At 33.7% G+C, this 19892-nt stretch overlaps 2 long non-coding RNA genes and 1 other non-coding gene across 3 annotated transcripts; 2 read left to right on the top strand and 1 right to left on the bottom strand.

Moving 5' to 3' along the window:
• The first annotated feature begins 2679 nt into the window (after positions 1 to 2679).
• LOC112788030 (small nucleolar RNA R71) lies at positions 2680 to 2787 on the top strand. Its single transcript, XR_003195411.1, has one exon. It is a non-coding gene; the product is annotated as a small nucleolar RNA R71 (small nucleolar RNA).
• Positions 2788 to 9402: 6615 nt separating this feature from the next.
• On the bottom strand, positions 9403 to 11084 carry LOC112785195 (uncharacterized). The gene is made up of 2 exons (XR_003194181.3): positions 10908 to 11084; positions 9403 to 10686 (listed from the first exon to the last, which is right to left on the bottom strand). It is a non-coding gene; the product is annotated as an uncharacterized lncRNA (long non-coding RNA).
• On the top strand, positions 10173 to 14894 carry LOC112785196 (uncharacterized). Its single transcript, XR_003194182.3, has 3 exons — positions 10173 to 10608; positions 11627 to 11724; positions 14628 to 14894. It is a non-coding gene; the product is annotated as an uncharacterized lncRNA (long non-coding RNA).
• The last annotated feature ends 4998 nt before the right edge of the window (positions 14895 to 19892 follow it).

Genomic DNA, 19892 nt, shown 5'->3' with positions numbered 1-19892 from the left:
GGATCACCTTCTTTTTGGCCACAGCTTCATAGAAGTAGTCTTGATGGACCTTTGAGATGAATCTCTCCATCTCCCATGACTCGGAGGTGGAAGCTTTTGCCTTCCCTTTCCTCTTTCTAGAGGTTTCTCCGGCCTTAGGTGCCATAAATGGTTATGGAAAAACAAAAAGCAATGCTTTTACCACACCAAACTTAAAGTGTTTGCTCGTCCTCGAGCAAAAAAGAAAGAATGAAGGAGAAGAAGAAGAAAATGGAGGAGATGGAGGGTGAGGGTGGGTTTGGCCAAGGGGGTATAAGGTGTTTGTGATGTGTGAAATTGAAGGATTGATGAGGGGTATATATAGGAGTTGGGGGAGTCTTGGTTCGTGTATTTGGGGTTGCGTTTGGGAGGGAAAAAGAGTTTTAAATTTGAAGATAAGTGGTATTTTGGGGAAAAGTAAATGAGGTGATTGGTGAAGGGTATTTAGGAAAGAGTGATATGGAAAGGTGTGAAGAGGAGAGAAGAAGAGGTGGGGTAGGTGGGGATCCTGTGGGGTCCACAGATCCTGAGGGGCCAAGGACTTTAACATCCCTGCTCCATTTAGGCGTGCAAGACGCCCTTAGAGTGCAATTCTGGTGTTAAATGCCAGATTGTTGCTTGTTTCTGGCGTTTAACGCCAGCTTTTCTCCCTTTCTTGGCGTTTAACGCCAACTTGGTGCCCTGTTCTGGCGTTAAACGCCAGTCTGGTGCCTATTTTTGGCATTTAACGCCCAGAATAGTGCCAGACTAGGCGTTTAACGCCCATTCTGCTACTCTTACTGGCATTTAAACGCCAGTAAGCTCTTCCTCCAGGGTGAGTTATTTTTAATGCTATTTTTTTCATTCTATTTTTTATTTTTCAGTTGTTTTTGTGACTTCACATGATCATCAACCTAAAGAAAACATAAAATAACAATGAAAAATAAATAGATATAATTAAATAACATTGAGTTGCCTCCCAATAAGCACTTCTTTAATGTCAATATCTTGACAGTGAGCTCTCATGGAGCCTCACAGATAATCAGAGCAGGGTTGGAGCCTCTCAACACCAAACTTAGAGTTTAGTTGTGGCCTCTCAACACCAAACTTAGAGTTTGGTTGTGGCCTCCCAACACCAAACTTAGAGTTTGAATGTAGGGGTTTTGTTTGACTCTGTATTGAGAGAAGCTTTTCATGCTTCCTCTCCATGGTTATAGAAGGAGAACCTTGAGTCTTGAATACAAGGTAGTCCTTATTCAACTTAAGGACCAACTCTCCTCTGTCAACATCAATCACAGCTTTTGCTGTGGCTAGGAAGGGTCTGCCAAGGATGATGGATTCATCCTCATCCTTCCCAGTGTCTAGGATTATGAAATCAGCAAGGGTGTAAAGGTCTTTAACCTTCACTAGCACGTCCTCTACTAGTCCATAAGCCTGTTTCATTGATTTGCTGCCATCTCAAGTGAGATTCTTGCAGCTTGTACCTCAAAGATTCCCAGTTTCTCCATTACAGAGAGTGGCATGAGGTTTATCCCTGACCCCAGGTCACATAGAGCCTTCTCAAAGGTCATGGTGCCTATGGTACAAGGTATGAAGAATTTTTCAGGATCTGGTTTCTTCTGAGGTAATGTCTGCCTCATTAATGCATTCAGTTCATTGGTGAACAAGGGGGGTTCATCCTCCCAAGTCTCAGTACCAAATAACTTGGCATTCAGCTTCATGATTGCTCCTAGATATTTAGCAACTTGCTCTTCAGTGATGTCTTCATCCTCTTCAGAGGAAGAATATTCATCAGAGCTCATGAATGGCAGAAGGAAGTTCAATGGAATTTCTATGGTCTCTGTATGAGCCTCAGATTCTTTTGGTTCCTCAAAGGGAAATTCCTTTCTGTCCAGAGGACGTTCCATGAGGCTTTTCTCACTGGGACTCACGTCCTCCTCACTCTCTCTTGGAATTTTCTTCTGTATTGCTTGGGAGAGTACTGGGAGGAGTTTCAGTAATTTTCTTACTCAGCTGACCCACCTGTGCCTCCAAATTTCTAATGGAGGACATTGTTTTATTCATGAAACTTAGCGTGGTCTTAGATAGATCAGAGACTGTGGTTGCCAGGCCAGAATGGCTCTGTTCAGAATTCTCTTTCTGTTGCTGAGAAGATTATGGAAAAGGCTTGCTATTGCTAAACCTATTTCTTCCACCATTATTATTGAAGCCTTGTTGAGGCTTCTGTTGGTCCTTCCATGAGAAATTTGGATGATTTCTCCATGAAGGATTATAGGTGTTTCTATAGGGTTCTCCCATGTAATTCACCTTTGCCATTGCAGGGTTCTCAGGATCATAAGCTTCTTCTTCAGAAGATACTTCTTTAGTACTGTTGGATGCAGCCTGCAATCCATTCAGACTCTGAGAAATCATATTGACTTGCTGAGTCAATATTTTGTTCTGAGCCAATATGGCATTCAGAGTATCAATTTCAAGAACTCATTTCTTCTGAGTTGTCCCATTATTCACAGGATTCCTTTCAGAAGTATACATGAATTGGTTATTTGCAACCATTTCAATGAGTTCCTGAGCTTCTTCAGGCGTCTTCTTCAGATGAAGAGATCCACCAGCAGAGTTGTCCAATGACATCTTGGACAGTTCAGACAGACCAACATAGAATATGCATATGATGCTCCATTCTGAAAGCATACCAGAAGGACACCTTTTGATCAATTACTTGTATCTTTTCCAAGCTTCATAGAGGGATTCGCCTTCCTTCTGTCTGAAGGTTTGGATTTTCACTCTAAGCTTACTCAATTTTTGAGGTGGAAAAAACTTTGCCAAGAAGGCATTGACCAGCTTTTCTCAAGAGTTCAGGCTGTCCTTAGGCTGTGAGTCCAACCATGTCCTAGCTCTGTCTCTTACAGCAAAAGGGAAAAGCATAAGTTTGTAGACCTCAGGGTCAACCCCATGAGTCTTAACAGTGTCACCGATTTGCAAGAACTCAGCTAAAAACTGATGAGGATCTTCCAATGGAAGTCCATGATACTTGAAATTCTGCTGCATTAGAGAAACTAATTGAGGCTTAAGCTCAAAGTTGTTTGCTCCAATTGCAGGAATTGAGATGCTCCTTCCACATAAGTCAGAAGAGGGTGCAATAAAGTCACCAAGCATCTTCCTTGCATCTCCACCATTGTTGTTGGGTTCAGCCATGTTTGTTTTGTCTGCTTCCTTTTTGAAAATTTCTGTTAGGTCCTCTCCAAAGAGTTGTGCTTTAGCTTCTCTTAGCTTTCTCTTCAAGTTCCTTTCAGGTTCAAGATCAGCTTCAATAAGAATGCCTTTGTCCTTGTTCCTACTCATATGAAAGAGAAGAGAAGAAGAAAGTATGGAATCCTCTATGTCACAGTATAGAGATTTCTTGAGGTGTCAGAGAAAAAGAAGAATAAAAGGATGAGGTAGAGAGGAGAATTCGAACTTATAGAGAGGGAGTGAGTTCGAATTGCTAATAGAGGAGAAGTGTTGGTCTTAAATAGAAAAAGGTGAGGAGGGAGAAGAATTTTCGAAAACAAAATTAAAAAAAATTTTAATTAATTAAAAGAAAATTAAAAAAATGGTTGATGGTTTTCGAAAATTAAAAGTGAGAAAGTGGTTAAGTGGTTTTGAAAAAGATTTTGAAATTAGCAATAAAAAAGATATGATTGAAAATTATTTTGAAAAAGATGTGATTGAGAAGATATGATTGAAAAATAATTTAAAAAGATTTTATTTTTAAAATTAATGACTTGGCTAACAAGAAATTTAAAAGATATAATTCTAAAATTCAAATATTGAACCTTTCTTAACAAATAAGTAACAAACTTGAAATTGTTGAATCAAATCATTAATTGGTAGCAAAGATTTTTGAAAATAGTGAGAGAAAAATGGAAAGGATTTGATTTTGAAAAAGATATGATAAAAAAAATATGATTTGGAAAAGATTTGATTTTGAAAAATTTTGAAGATTTGAAAAAGATTTGAATTAAAAACTAACTTACCTCCCTTGTTATCCTGGCGTTAAACGCCCAGAATGGTATCTATTCTGGCGTTTAACGCCCAAAATACTACCCCTTTGGGCGTTTAACACCCAGCTAGGTACCCTGACTGGCGTTTAAATGCCAGTTTTTCCTTTTTCACTGGGTGTTTTGAACGCCCAGCTTTTCTCTGTAATTCCTTTGCTGAATGTTTTGAATCTTCAATTCTCTGTATTATTGACTTGAAAAGACAAAATTTTGAAAAAATTTTTTTGAATTTTTAATGATAAAAAACAACAAAATGAAACTAATCATGGAGAACTAAGATCAAATAAACAATGCATGCGAGACACCAAACTTAGAAATTTTCATATTGGACATACTAACAACTTGAGAATACACATGAGAAACAACAAAAGACACAAAATAAGAGAATTTAAAGATCAGACCCAAGTAAATCATCAAGAACAACTTGAAAATTAATGAAGAACATAATGCATATATTCGAAAAATGCAAGAAAATTAAAAATATGCAGGACACCAAACTTAGAAATAGCCACTAGACTCAAACAAGAAACACACATTATTTTTTATTTTTATGATTTTATTTATTTTTTTGTAATTTTTCAAAAATTAATTGGAAAAAGAGAAAATAAGGAATTCAAAATTTTTAATGAGAATTCCAGGAATCATGCAATGTTAGTCTAAAACTCCGGTCCAAGAATTAGACATGGCTTACTAGCCAGCCAAGCTTTCAGTGAAAGCTCCGGTCCAAAATACTAGACATGGCCAATGGCCAGCCAAGCTTTAGCAGATCATTACATTCAACAGCAAGATTGATAGAAATCAACAAGCTCTTGTGATGATAAATTGAAACCTTGGTCCAAAACATTAGACATGGCTTCACAGCCAGCCAGACTTCAACAGATCATCATAAAACTCTAGAATTCGTTCTTAAAAATTCTGAAGTCATAGAATAATTTATTTTTTTTGAATTTTTTTTTTGAAAATAAAAATAATAAAAACAATAAAGCTTAAAATCAAAATAAAATTACCTAATCTGAGCAACAAGATGAACCGTCAGTTGTCCAAACTCGAACAATCCCCGGCAACGGTGCCAAAAACTTGGTGCACGAAATTGTGATCTCAATGGCGCCAACAACTTGGTACGCACAATTGTAATCTCAACTCTTTTTCACAGCTTCGCACAACTAACCAGCAAGTGCACTGGGTCGTCCAAGTAATAAACCTTACGTGAGTAAGGGTCGATCCCACGGAGATTGTCGGCTTGAAGCAAGCTATGGTCATCTTGTAAATCTCAGTCAGGTAGATTCAAATGGTTATGAAGTTTTAAGAATTAAAATATAAATAAAATATAAAATAAATTAGAAATACTTATGTAATTCATTGGTGGGATTTCAGAAAAGCGTATGGAGATGCTTGTTGCTTCTGAATCTCTGCTTTCCTACTGTCTTCATTCAATCATTCATACTCCTTTTCATGGCAAGCTGTATGTTGGGGGATCACCGTTGTCAATGGCTACCGTCCGTCCTCTCAGTGAAAATGGTCCAAATGCGCTGTCACCGCATGGCTAATCATCTGTCGGTTCTCACTCATGTTGGAATAGGATCCATTGATCCTTTTGCGTCTGTCACTATGCCCAACACTCGCGAGTTTGAAGCTCGTCACAGTCATCCCATCCCAGATCCTACTCGGAATACCACAGACAAGGTTTAGACTTTTTGGATCTCAAGAATGCTACCAATTGATTCTAGCTTATACCACGAAGACTCTGATCTCAAGAAATTGAAGGCTCTGTTGTCAGGAGAGACATTCAAACGCATGGACCAGGAATCCAAGAGATATGCATTCAAGCTTGTTTTCATGTAGAACGAAAGTGTTTGTCAGGCACGCGTTCATAAGTGAGAATGGTGATGAGTGTCACTTGATCATCACATTCATCATATTCTTGTGTGCGAATGAATATCTTAGAATAAGAATACACTTGAGTTGAATAGAAAAATAGTAGTACTTTGTATTAATTCATGAGGAACAGCAGATCTCCACACCTTAATCTATGGGGTGTAGAAACTCCACCGTTAAAAATACATAAGTGAAAGGTCTAGGCATGGCTGTGAGGCCAGCCTCCAAACATGTACAATATGATCTATGATAGCATAGAACTGATCAAAAGATATCTAAAATAAATCACTAAAATTAATTTTTATACTAAACTAGTAGCTAGGGTTACAGAAAATAAGTAACTAAGTGCAAATAGTGCAGAAATCCACTTCTGGGCCCACTTGGTGTGTGCTTGGGCTGAGCATTGAAGCTTCCACGTGTAGAGACTCTTCTTGGAGTTAAACGCCAGCTTTGGTGCTAGTTTGGGCGTTTCACTCCAGCTTTTATGCCAGTTCTGGCGTTTAACGCCAGAATATGATAGAAAGTTGGCGTTAAAATGCCAGTTTGCATTATCAAAACTCAGCAAAGTATGGACTATTATATATTGCTGAAAAGCCTAGGATGTCTACTTTCCAACGCAATTGAGAGCGTGCCAATTGGGTTTCTGCAGCTCCAGAAAATCCATTTTGAGTGCAGGGAGGTCAGAATCCAACAGTATCTGCAGTCCTTTTTCAGCCTCTGAATCAGATTTTTGCTTAGGTCCCTCAATTTCAGCCAGAAAATACCTGAAATTACAGAAAAATACAGAAACTCATAGTAAAGTCCAGAAATGTGAATTTTGCATAAATACTAATAAAAACATAGTAAAAACTAACTAAAATATACTAAAAACTATGTAAAAACAGTGCCAAAAAGCGTATAAATTATCCGCTCATCATGATCCCTCAGCACTGGCAAAGTCAAAGATAGATGTTCCAAATGCTCAGCTGTAGTGTGACTATAAGTTAAAATTTCGTAAAAATAGCAATGAAACATCGCAAATATGGTTGGAAAACCCAACTCAGGCATAACAGCAAACTCATAGTGGCCCATATGTGTTCGAAAGGCAGTCTTTTCAATGTCATCGTAATTCATTCTAATCTAATGATAGCCGCTTCACAAATGAATTTTTGAGAAGAACACTGCACTATGAAGCTCATCTAGTATTTCCTCTATTGTTGGAATCGAAAATTTATTTTTCACTGTAATGGTAATTTAGAGCCATGTAATCAACACAAAATCTCCATCCCCATTCTTCTTCTTAACCAACAAGACAGGGCTAGAAAAGGCACTCCTGTCTCGAATAACCCTAGTTTGCAACATCTCAGTAACTAGCCTATACATTTCTTCCTTTTGGAAGTGTAGGTACTTGTGTGGTCGAATACTCACCGGTGCTGTCCCTGGTAGCAATTGGATAGAGTAGTCCACGACTTGCTGTGGTGGTAATTGTTTTGCCTCTTCAAAGACATCAGAAAATTTTTTAAGAACCTGCTGCGCATTAGTGTCAACTGTAGCCTCCTCATCATCTCCTCCAAGGCGTAGGGTCATCTCTAATTGGAACAAGGAGGTGATAAGCTTGTTGTTATGCAACTTCTTTAATTTGCGGAATTTCAAGCAAGCCTCCCTCAATAGTTCTTCACCTTTTAACACCACCGATTTACCCATGACCTTGAATTTCATAAATAGCCCTAGGTAATTGATTTGGATGGTCCCAGTCGCATCATCTAGTGACCTCTTAAGACCAAATCAAATCCCTTCAAATCTAGCACATATGCATCCACGGCAAAGTCATAACCTTTCACTGACAGCACCAAATTCAACCACTTAGCCCCACAGTGAATAGAGTTCTTATTGCCCACTATCACTTGAAGCGTAGGTGTTAGATTAGTGGAGCATTCAACCTCTTTACTACTAATCTTAACAAAATTATGGGTACTTCTCCTGTCAGTCAAAATCATCAGGGGTCGACTAGAATAGGAGCCACAAACTCGAAGAGTCTTAGGGTGGAACTCACCTTCAAGGGCATTAAGACTGCTTCTGAGAGTTAGAGAGCCGTCGTCAGTATCCTTACCCTCCGCATCCGATTCGAGGTTGTCATCCTCTCCCCCCTCTGTGCGTTGTAGCAGTTCGCGTAGTTCTTCTTCACCAACCAATAGCTAGAAGGTGGCCTTGCAATGATGCTTTGATGCAAATTTTTTATCACAGTAATAGCAGAGTCCTTTCTTGCGACGTACTCGGATGTCAGCGAAAGTGAGTTTCTTGAACGGAGTAGTGGTGGTTTTGGGTGAGGGAAATGAAGCTTGTGAAGCTTGAAAAGAAGTTGTGGGTATTGTTGTTTGAGTCGTGCTTTCTTGGTGCAAGAAACTGGGTTAAGGGTCCGATTAAGGGAGAACCGGTTCGGGTTACTGGGTTCTAGAATGGGCCGAGTCATACGACTCTTAGAGAGACCTAAAGTCACAACGTGTTTTTGTTCATAGAGCTTTGCAATAAAAACTGCTTGAATGTAGGAAGTGGGTTGGGCAACAGTAGCTCACATTTCAGATGTTCTTGAAGCCCAGCTATGAATAAAGCAATAACACATTCCTCGCTCAGCCCAGTTACACAGTTGTTGAGATCTTTAAATTGGCATTGATACTCTTTCACTGACCCTCCTTGTCGTAGATCCTTGAGGGCAGTCTGATGATCGTAAAACACGTTCTTGGCAAAGTGTGTGTTCACGGTGTCGAGAAAGGTCTCCCAATTATAGGGAATGTTGTTGTTGACACCCCAACGGTACCATTGAAGAACGAAACTCTCGCGCGATCTAGAATTTTCACAAATAAATTCGCGTTGTAAGTATAGCTTCTAGACCCACAAGAATTCCTTTCTTACAAAAGTTTTGGTTGTCACAAGTAACAAACCCAATAAAATTTATAAACTGAAGTATTCAAACCTCGGGTCGTCTTCTCAAGGAATTGCAGGGAGGTATGACTTATTATTAGCTATGGGAAAGGTAGAATTTCGGGTTTTGAAAGGTTTGAACAAGGAAAATAAATTGCAGGAATTAATAAATTAATATCTAATAAAACTCTTGGCAAGGTATGAAAATTGGAAGTCTTATCCTAGTTATCCTTATCAATGGTGATGAGAATTGAGTTTTAATCCCACTTAGTTAACCTTTACTAAAGCAAAGGAAAGTCAAGTGAACTAATTAGTTAGATCCTCAAGTCCTAGCCAACTCCTAAGAAAGGACTAGAGTTAGTGGAATTCAATTCAATTAGCAAAAATAACAATTATCAATCACGATGAGTTTGATAACTCAAGAGTTACCAATTAATCAACCAAAGCCAAAAGGAAAAAATCTAAATTAAATTAAAAGCATTCATATAAATAAAGCAAAGCAAAGTCAAATCTGAAATACCTCAATTTATATTAAATAAAACATTCAAATCTAAATACGAATAATTCATAAGCCAAATTGGTAACATGAGTCAGATACGAATAAAAGTATTAGAATAAATAAAAATATAAAAGGAATATTAAACCTGAGAAGAAGTTGAAATAATAAGTTGAAATAATAAGAAATCCTAATTCCTTTAAGAGGAATCCTAATCCTAAAACCTAAGAGAGAGGAGAGAACCTCTCTCTCTAAAAACTACATCTAAATTATGAAAATTATGAATGATGATATCCCCCTTTCGATTCCTCCATTCTCTGGCTTATATTCTGTGTTTCTAGATTCAGAATTGGGCCGAAAAAGGGTCCAGAAATCGCTGGGGGCGTTTTCTGCAGATTATGCACGTGGCGTCTGTCACGCGTCCGCGTAGGTCACGCGTCCGCGTAGGTCACGCGATCGCGTCATCTGGAGTTCTGCTCTTCCACGCGGTCGCGTCGGTCACGCGTACGCGTCATTTGCGTTCTGCTCAAGGCACGCGTCCGTCACGCATTCGCGTCGCTGCCTTTTCGCGCTAGGCACGCGGCTGCGTCGTCCATGCGTTCGCGTCGCTACCTTTTTCTTCAAGACTCCATTTTTGTGCTTTCCTTCCATTTTTGTATGTTTCCTTTCTGTCTTCTAAGCCATTCCTGCCTTAAGAGATCTGAAAATATTTAACACACAAATCACGGCATCGAATGGTAATAAAGGGTAATTAAAATTAATATTTTTAAAGTATAGGAACCATGTTTTTCACATATATCACATAATAAAGAAGGGAAAGTAAAACCATGCAATTTACATGAATAAGTGGGTGAGGGATTGAATAAATCACTTGAATTGGGCACAAAATACATCATAAAATATGGGTTTATTAACCATGCATAAGCCGCATTGATTAAATGAAAAGACAGAACCCAAATCCATTGCTCCACCAAAATGTCAAAGGTTTCTAGATACTGTCTTGCTCGAAAGATCCAGTCCTCGACCCCTTCGCCGTCAAACATTGGCAGATCGACCACTTTCAATTTGCGAGGCCAATGTGGTTCCCCATACAAGCTAACCGAGCCTAATCTTTCCATTGTGCCATCATTGTTGTTCAGCGGTTCATCGGACTTAGCTTTTAGTTTCAAATAATCGTAGAGAAGCTTCTCGATGGATCATAGCAAGGAATCCATGGTTGTAAGTTGCGATTAAATTTCCGCAATTCGTTCATTAGTCTTTTCAAGTCCTCGACTCAATGTTGCAACCTCATGCTTGTTAGAGAGGGTGAGTTCCTCTAACTGATTTAGACGAGTTTCCTCAGTCATGCTGACAATCTCTCCACAAAAGTATCAGTTGGTAAACCTATTAAGAAAATCAATTTTTAAAACAATTTTCAAAATCAAGAACAGAATACTAGCAACAGTATCAACAAATATTAATGTATGAAACATAAGAGATGAGAAAATGAGTGATAATTGAATATAGAAATATGAAAATAGAATGTAGCAGTAAATTCCCTTTCAAGCAAGAGAAGCTCCACTAACACAATATAATTCTTAGCATGTCCCTTATGATCTTTTTACCTCTCTTTTAAATCAACCCTCCACTAAATTGTTATAATTAATTTTATTGTCGCTAATAAAATTATTCTTCTATAATGCATCCTACTAAATTATTTTATAGTCTTTCATCCATGCTGCTTGTTTCATTATTCTAGTCTTTTCTGTTATAGTGTTTGATCATTCAGTCCAATTACTTCTACTTCTGTTGATGGGTCAGAACTACTATTTGATATAATTGGATTCATATCAATTCACATAATATTTTTGTATTTAATATAACCGGTAAACCGTATATGTTAATTTTAAAGAGGAATTACATTATTTTTTGTAGATTTTTTATATTATAAAAAATAAAATTTTTATTTCATCTTATAGTTTGTTAATCATATAAATAAAAAATAAAAAAAAAAAAATATATATATATATATATATATATAAAATACATGTCTATCGAAATAGTTTATATAATATTTCTCAATTTTAAAACCTTGATCAGCCCGTTATGGAAATAATTTCCAGTTTCTTGTTTAATATGAATATTAATCCCGAGTTTGCCAGCTGATTAAATTTTTAACTCACATAATTGATGGATAAATTATTATTTTGCAAGGTACCACCTCCCCTGGATAAAGAATTGTTGAAATTAAAAACAAAAAATAAAAAATTATATTTTATTTGTCTTCTTTGTATTAATTAGTCTTTTGGCTAGAATCTAAAGTGGGTATTATCGTTTGGAGCAGTGTTGAGATGGGAACAGACTACCTAGTTACCATCAACTTTGCAATAATGCATTCCCATGTCCTATCAGTCTCGCAACATTCCATTCAACGTTTGCCGGGTAAGATATGGAAACTTTAGGTTATTACCTAGTAATCTTTTAGGCAACTTAGGTTAGTAGAATAATTTGATTATCTGTCCATTTAAATAAGTTTTGAAAGTTTGAATTCTATTTTATGTATATAATAATTTATTGATTAAAGATAAATTTTTAAATAAAATTTAAATTTATAACAAATTAATTCATAATTTATTGGATTAAGGTATACCATAAAAAAAATTAAAATTTTTTAATTAAAATATATATATTATAATATATTTTAATACGGAAGACGAGAACAAAAATTTGTATCTATTTATAAATTCTCCAAATAGATGGATAATACCCGGAATAACAAAATATATATATATATAAAATAATTTTTTTATTCAATTTTAATAAATTTTTAAATCCTAATAAAATAATAATATAATGAATAATAATGGAAGCCAACTTTTTTCAGCTGATATCAACTAATTTTTTTAAAAATAATTTTATTTATCTTAAATTCTAAAGTCTAAATTATAAACATTTAACCTTAAATTCTAAATTATAAAACTTAAATTTTAAATTCTCAAAAAATAAAATTTCTAAAATTAAAAAATGACTAATATTGACTAATAAAAGTTAGCTTTTTATATTTTCTTTAATATAAAAATAAGATGTTAATCCAAAATATTGGTTCTTATTGATAAAATGTTTTAGTCCCTAATATTTATATATTTTTATAAATAATATTACATGACCAATAAAATTTATTATTTTTGATCAAATACTTGACTAATAACAATATTTTTATATTAAATTTTAATTTTTAAATTTTAATAGTATAAAAATAAAATATTAACAAAAAATATTAACAAATATTAATAAAAAGTATTATTCTTCTAAATTTTTTCTTTATTTATTAACATTTTAACTACACAAATAATATTCATCTCTTTAATGATCTAATTTCAAGTCTTCAATATAAATGAACCAATTCAGTCAATAATACTTTTTTGAGAATATATGTATACCCACACACACACACAAGAGAACAACTTTGGGGTTTTGTCCGGTAAAACCCTAACTTGTTTAAGTAATAATACAATAAGACAATTATCCCAACAGAAAAAAGTGAAACTCAATGGGATCAATTATTATCGATTGATCTTCCAATTGGAGGGAAAGAACTGAGAAAAGCACATTTATTATCATTGGCTCATTCAATTTGTCATGTTGGTATCATCACGTGGCGTGCCCTCTGCTTAACATCAAAAGGCAAAACCACGCTTGTTCCAACTTCCATTATTGCGAATAAACAATCATCATTTATTCATTTTATTTCAGCAATCAGTTTTTGTGAACTAATTACTAATTGAAAAAGAAAGTTTTGGACTTCATCTAGAATTATTAAGTTTAAGATGTTGATGTATTTAAATATAAAAAATTATGATGCCACTTAATCAAAAGGCATCATCTATGATAATAAAATAATAAGTGATGATTGAAATAAATCTTTTTACTAATTAATTGATATGGCTTAGAGTGAACATCTTTTATGATACGAGGATATATAGAAACTAAACTCGTTTTTGTTTAATAGTGATGATGAATTTACAATTAATCTTTACATTTAAATTATTTAACCTCCATGCGCCACTATTTTTAATAAAATTTTAACTTAACGCACAAATATATATAATAGCCTTTTTCATGCTGCGAAAGAAATAAAAGAATAAACAAGACAAGAATTGAAATTGAATAGAAAAAATAAATTATAATTGAAATAAAAATAAAAATGATAGGTTGAAATTGAATACAAAGAGAATCATTCTATTTTCTACCAAATTTCTTGACGCAACAAGAAAAGGACTCCTCAACCTAACTTATCAGCGCCATAGTTTGAGAATTAAATCGAAGGGACTCCTCAACTTTTTACCAAATTCTTCGATGCAACAAGAGAAGGACTCCTCAACCTCAATTGTCCACACCATGATTTTATCACGAAACCAAAAAAGGGGTTTTCAAAACATCTAAATCATTCTATACTGCGACTACCCTAGTTTATGAGGTTTTATAACCTCTTATTAGGTTAAAATATAGAAAATCTTAAGCCCACAGACATAAGGCCCAATCTAGTAATTAAATAAATAAAATCAAAATACATTAAATTAAATTAAAACATTCTAAAAATGTAAACTAATATCTTCTAAATAACACTTGAACTCTTCATATCACGAACATTTGAAGTAATGATAAAGAAATAAAAGGATAAACAAGACAAGAATTGAAATTGAATAGAAAAGATAAATTGTAATTGAAATAAAAACAAAAAGGATAGGTTAAAATTGAATACAAAGAGAATCACTCTATTTTCTACCCAATTTCTTGACGCAACAAGAAAGGGACTCCTCAATCTAACTTGTCAACGCCATAGTTTGGAAATTGAATCGAAGGGACTCCTCAACCTTCTACTCAATTCCCCGATGCAACAAGAGAGGGACTCCTCAACCTTAATTGTCCACATCATGGTTTCATCATTAAACCAAAAAAGGAGTTTTCAAACCTCTAAATCATTATATACTATGACTACCCTAATTTATGAGGTTTTATAACCTCTTATTAGGTTAAAATATAGAAAATCCTAAGCCCACAGACATAAGGTTCAATCTAGTAATTAAATAAACAAAATCAAAATACATTAAATTAAATTAAAATATTCTAAAAATGTAAACTAATATATTCTAAATAACACTTGAACTCTTCATATCATGAACATTTGAAGCACATATCACATACAGGTTTCATTTTTTTTCAAATTTTCTCAACGTTTTTTACATTCTCTACGTTCTCTTCCTTTTCTGTGTTCTCTTCCTTCTCTGTGTTCTCTTTGTTCAAAAGCAGTACTACTGTTTTATCTGATTTAAAGCTTTGAGCAGGTATTTCGTTTTCGAAGACAATGAATGATTCAAGTTCAGACTATCAATTGAACCAGGACGAATTGGACTATTGTTTTGAATCAAATCAAGTGGTTGAGGTGTGGTTCGAATCTAGTCAATATAGTTTGTTAATAGTTTATGATTCTGTAGTTGAATAATTTTGTTTCGTTTATAAAAATTGTTGTTCATAGTTAATGGTTTGAATTTAAATATAATGTAGGAGTTCTGAATCTGAATTATTATTTTGATGAATCTATTTCGTTCCCAGTTTTGGTGCATTTGGAATTATAATTTGGTTTATTTTGGAAATGCTTTCAGTGTATTTTTAAGTTCAGACTGTCAATTGAATCAGGACAAATTTGATTATTGTTTTGAATCAAATCAAGTGGCTGTGGTGTAGTTCGAATCTAGTTAATATAGTTCGTTAGTAGTTTATGATTCTATAGTTGTATAATTTAGTTTTTGTTTGTGAAAATTGTTGTTCATGGTTGATGGTTAGAATTTGGATGTAATGTAAGAGTTTTGAATCTGAATTATTATTTTGATGAATTTGTTTCGTTCTCAATTTCGGTGCATTTGGAATTATAAATTAGTTTATATTTTAAAAATACTTTTGGTGTATTTTCAGTTTCTGTGTGATGTTGATGAGCAGTTTGTGCCAAAGGTTGGAATGACTTTTAATACGCTTGAAAAAGCTAAAAAATTCTACAAAGATTATTCTAAACTTACTGATTTTTCTACAAAAATTCGGAAAACAAATAAGAAGAAAAATGAAATTAAGAACCAATTGATTACATGTAATAGAGAGGAAAAATAGAAATCGAACATATCTCCAACTCAGAAGACAAATCTCTCAGTTGGATTAAATTGTCCTACAAAAATTTATATACATGTATTTAAGGATATTGCTAATATATAATTTATTTTTTGCAGTTGAACCTTTTAGATGGTGGATGTGTGGTGCAGTCAAATTTTAGCCATTATCATGGACATATTATGAATTATCAATTTAGAGATTCAAGAGAATACGACAAATTTTTCGATGTTTATGTAAAGGCATTTCGGTGTTTTGTTACATAGTTTCAGTATAATCTATGCAATATTTTTTTTATGGAAATGAGGTTTATTTTTTATATTTTTTTGTTTTGTTCTATTTTACCATGTTATTGTTTGTTTTGAAATTAGTTTTTTCAAATTTTTAAGAAATTTGTTTATTTTAAATATACAGTATACATACAATTCAATAGTTAAGCAGTGTATAAATTCAACCTACATAATTTCTATATTTGCTAATGAAAATTTACAGAAAAAATTATAAGCATTTTTCGTGTTTATTTTAATAATTTTTTGTGTATTCGATGTATTACAAAAATTATTCTTCTTTTTCTACATTTTGTGAACTTGGATTCATTCAAATTAACAAGATTTTAATATAATACAGACAGGTTCATAAAAGTTTAAATTTGCAAAAAAAAATTTATGAAAAATTTGGATTGAATATTTATAAAGATACAAAGTATGTGTTTGTTTTAACTATACATTACACAGACAATTTAGTAGACAATTAGTATAAAAATTCTTAACAATTTACAACATTTAAGCTATCTATTATCAATATCTCCTTATGAAAATTTACAGTAAGCACTTAATAATATTTAAGATGGCTTGAACAGTTTGATGGCTTCAGATTCTTAAATAGCTTTATCTCTTAGTTGATTTATTTCATTAAAGAAAACGAGTAAAGCATATTCAACTATGAAATGATCAATTTGTTCCTACAGTTTAAAAAAATTTATTTATTAAACCTTGTTAATTTAGTAATAGAGAGCTATCTACTTTTAACAATAGTTACCTGTTTTTAATTTTTTTTTCATACATATTTTTTCTTTTTCGGATCAACTATTTCTAGCAATTTCATCACATATATTACACAATTTCAACTAAAGACAAAAATAAAATAACACATTAAACTAGGACAGTAACAAAAAACATAGTAAATTAGGTTAATAGATATCAACAACATCAAGTGTATTTCAATTCACATGAAATATACTGAAAGACAAACCAAATACACCGCTATTATCTCTTGATTGCATCACACAGTGTGAGTTCAAAAAGACATGCAACTCAATCAAACATGCACAAAATAGCACCAAAAGCACTACAACAAAATTCTATGGACTAGTTACAACAAATTCATGAACAAAATCTCTCAAAAATGGACAAAAACATATGTAAATCACTCAAACATGCACAAAATAACATCAAAAGCACTACAACAATATTCTGTTTCCTAGTTACAATAAAAAAAAAAGGACAATAACAACACCAAGTGCACCTCAATTCAGTTAAAATACACTGAAATACAAACTAAATACACCACTATTATTTCTTGATTGCATGACACAATATCAATTAAAAAAGATGCAACTTAATCAAACATGCACAAAATGACACCAGAAGTACTATAACATATTTTATGGACTAGCTACAACAAATTTATGAACAAAATTTTTAAAAAATAGAAAAAAAAAACACATACAAATCACTCAAACATGCACAAAATAACTTCAGAAGTATTACAATAACATTTTGGTGTCTAGTTACAACAAAAAGAGGACAATAACACCAAGTGCACCTCAATTTAGACAAAATATATCAAATTTTGTTACTGAGTACTACACACGAACTCAGTTCAAAATATGCAAACACTCAAACATGTAAAAAAATACATTCAAATTCCTCAACACACATGTAAATATAGGTTAAAATGTACGAGAAACACTATGTAACATTTTTACACCGACTTAATAATGTTATCACCAAATAAACAGTATAATGAGAATAGTAATATGTACTTTAACGCAAGAACACAAAATGAATCTACTAAATAAATAGAAATATAATTATCTAGTATTTCATGATCGAAAATACAAAAGAGAAAAGTGAAAAAACTGGACGATTAATGAATAATACCTTTAATAATCTTTCATCTTCTGTTTTTGTGTTTTTTGGTGAAGATTTGGAATGTAGCTTTGAGATTTCCTTGAGTTTTCGCGAAGATTTTGAGAGATTTTTTAGAGATGAGCGACGTTTGAAATTTGATCGTTTTAGTTTTGATCAAGAAAAAAAAAGTATTTTTCATATTAACATTCGCGCCAGTAAACAGTTGCAGGAGTGCGTATTTACACGCTCTCTATTCTGAAGTTGATTTTTTTTAGGCTTGAGCCAATTTGATTTGACTTGGTTACCAAAAAAATTTATATGTATAGCATAATTGATGAATTTATATATGATTAGATTAGTTAAAAGTTTTACTCTAAGTAGATATTAATTTATGGTAAATACTTACGTATAATTATATTAATATGAAGTTAATAATTGACCGATGTTAAATAATAATTTAGTAAAATATATTAAATAGTCAAATAATTTTCAACTAACAACTTTATATATACATAATTGTACGTAAATTTTTATCTTAATTTATATTTCTATACTATATATATATATATATATATATATATATATATATATATATATATTTGTGTATGTGTGGGAGAGAGAGAAGGGTTAGCGTATCAATTTTTTTATACTTCTATACTATATATTATAGAATATAAAAAAGGGTTATTATACAATTATTTTCTTAATATACTGTTATTATATATAATTCATAAAAATATTTTTTTATTAATTTTAAAATTTAAATTTAAGATTTTTTAATTAAATTATAAATAATTTATCATTTTAATTGTTAGAAATAAGAGACTGAGAGAATAATATGAAAAGTGTATTATTGAGTTGTGTTGTGAGGTACAATATACAAGGGGTATTTATAGGTGCTAAATGAATCATAGAAATAAAGACATAGAATCCTACAATTAATGTACAGATATGCTATATAAATATAGACGATGCTAATTGATCTAAATTGATTTATATTGATTCTCTAACATCCCCCCTCAAACTCAAGTGGGAGCTAAGGATACCAACTTGAGTTTGGATAACAAAGTCCGAAAGCGAGTCGGGTGATGAGCTTTCGTGAAGATATCAGCAGTCTGATCCAGTGTCCCAACAGCAATGAGACGAACAGCATCAATAAGGATACGTTGCCGAACAAAGTGACAATCAATCTCAATGTGTTTGGTGCGTTCATGAAACACATCATTATGGGCAATCTGAATAGCACTGCGATTATCACAAAAAACATCAGTAGGGGACGACTGAGGAGCACCCAGATCTTCGAGAAGCCAACGAACCGAGATAACCTCAGCAGTGGTGTCAGCGAGGGCACGGTACTCAGCTTCTGTGCTTGAGCGAGCAATGAATGTTTGCTTCTTAGCACGCCAAGAGATGAGAGCGTCGCCAAGAAACAAACAGTAACCAGTAGTAGAACGACGATCAGTGGGATCACCAGCCCAATCAGCATCAGAGTATGCCCGAAGGATCAAAGGGGAATGGGCAGAAAAATATAGGCTATGAAATAGAGTGCCTTTGACATACCGAAGAATGCGAAGAACTACCGCATAGTGAGTAGTACGAGGAGCTGACAAGAACTGGCTGAGGACATGAACTGGATAGGCAATGTCTGGTCGGGTGACAGTCAAGTAGACGAGACCTCCAACTAACTGGCGATAAAGTGTCGGATTATCCAAAACAGTGCCATCCATAGGAGTAAATCGAACATTAGGCTCAAGAGGAGTAGACTCAGTGCGACTATCTATAATCCCAGCGCGAGCAAGAAGATCTGAAGCATACTTAGCCTGAGAGAGATAAATGCCATCATCTGTGGAGATGACCTCGAGACCAAGAAAATAGCTGAGAGAACCAAGATCCTTCATCTCAAAGGTATGATGAAGTGAGGCCTTGAGATCAGAGATACCATCAACATCATCTCCAGTAATGATCATGTCATCAACATACAAAAGTAGAAGAACAACTCCACGTTCGCTTTTACGAATGAAAAGCGCATTCTCATGAGGACTAGAAATAAAACCAAGACTGCATATGGTAGTGCTGAACTTGTCAAACCATTCACGAGGAGCTTGCTTGAGTCCATAAAGTACTGGAAGGACAAGGATATCCTGGAGGTGGTTTCATATAGACTTTCTTTTTTTCAAATTCCCATTAAGAAATGCATTCTTCACATCCATCTGACTGAGAGACCATCTCTTAGCCGCAGCAATGGCAAGGAGAGCTCTAACAGACGTAAGGCGAGCAACAGGAGCAAAAGTCTCTTCATAATCAATACCATACTCTTGC

The sequence above is a fragment of the Arachis hypogaea genome, chromosome 20 (assembly GCF_003086295.3).
Source record: "Arachis hypogaea cultivar Tifrunner chromosome 20, arahy.Tifrunner.gnm2.J5K5, whole genome shotgun sequence".
Lineage (NCBI taxonomy): Eukaryota > Viridiplantae > Streptophyta > Magnoliopsida > Fabales > Fabaceae > Arachis > Arachis hypogaea.
Note: the sequence above shows the minus strand (reverse complement) of the source record. Positions and strands in the feature narration are given on the sequence as shown.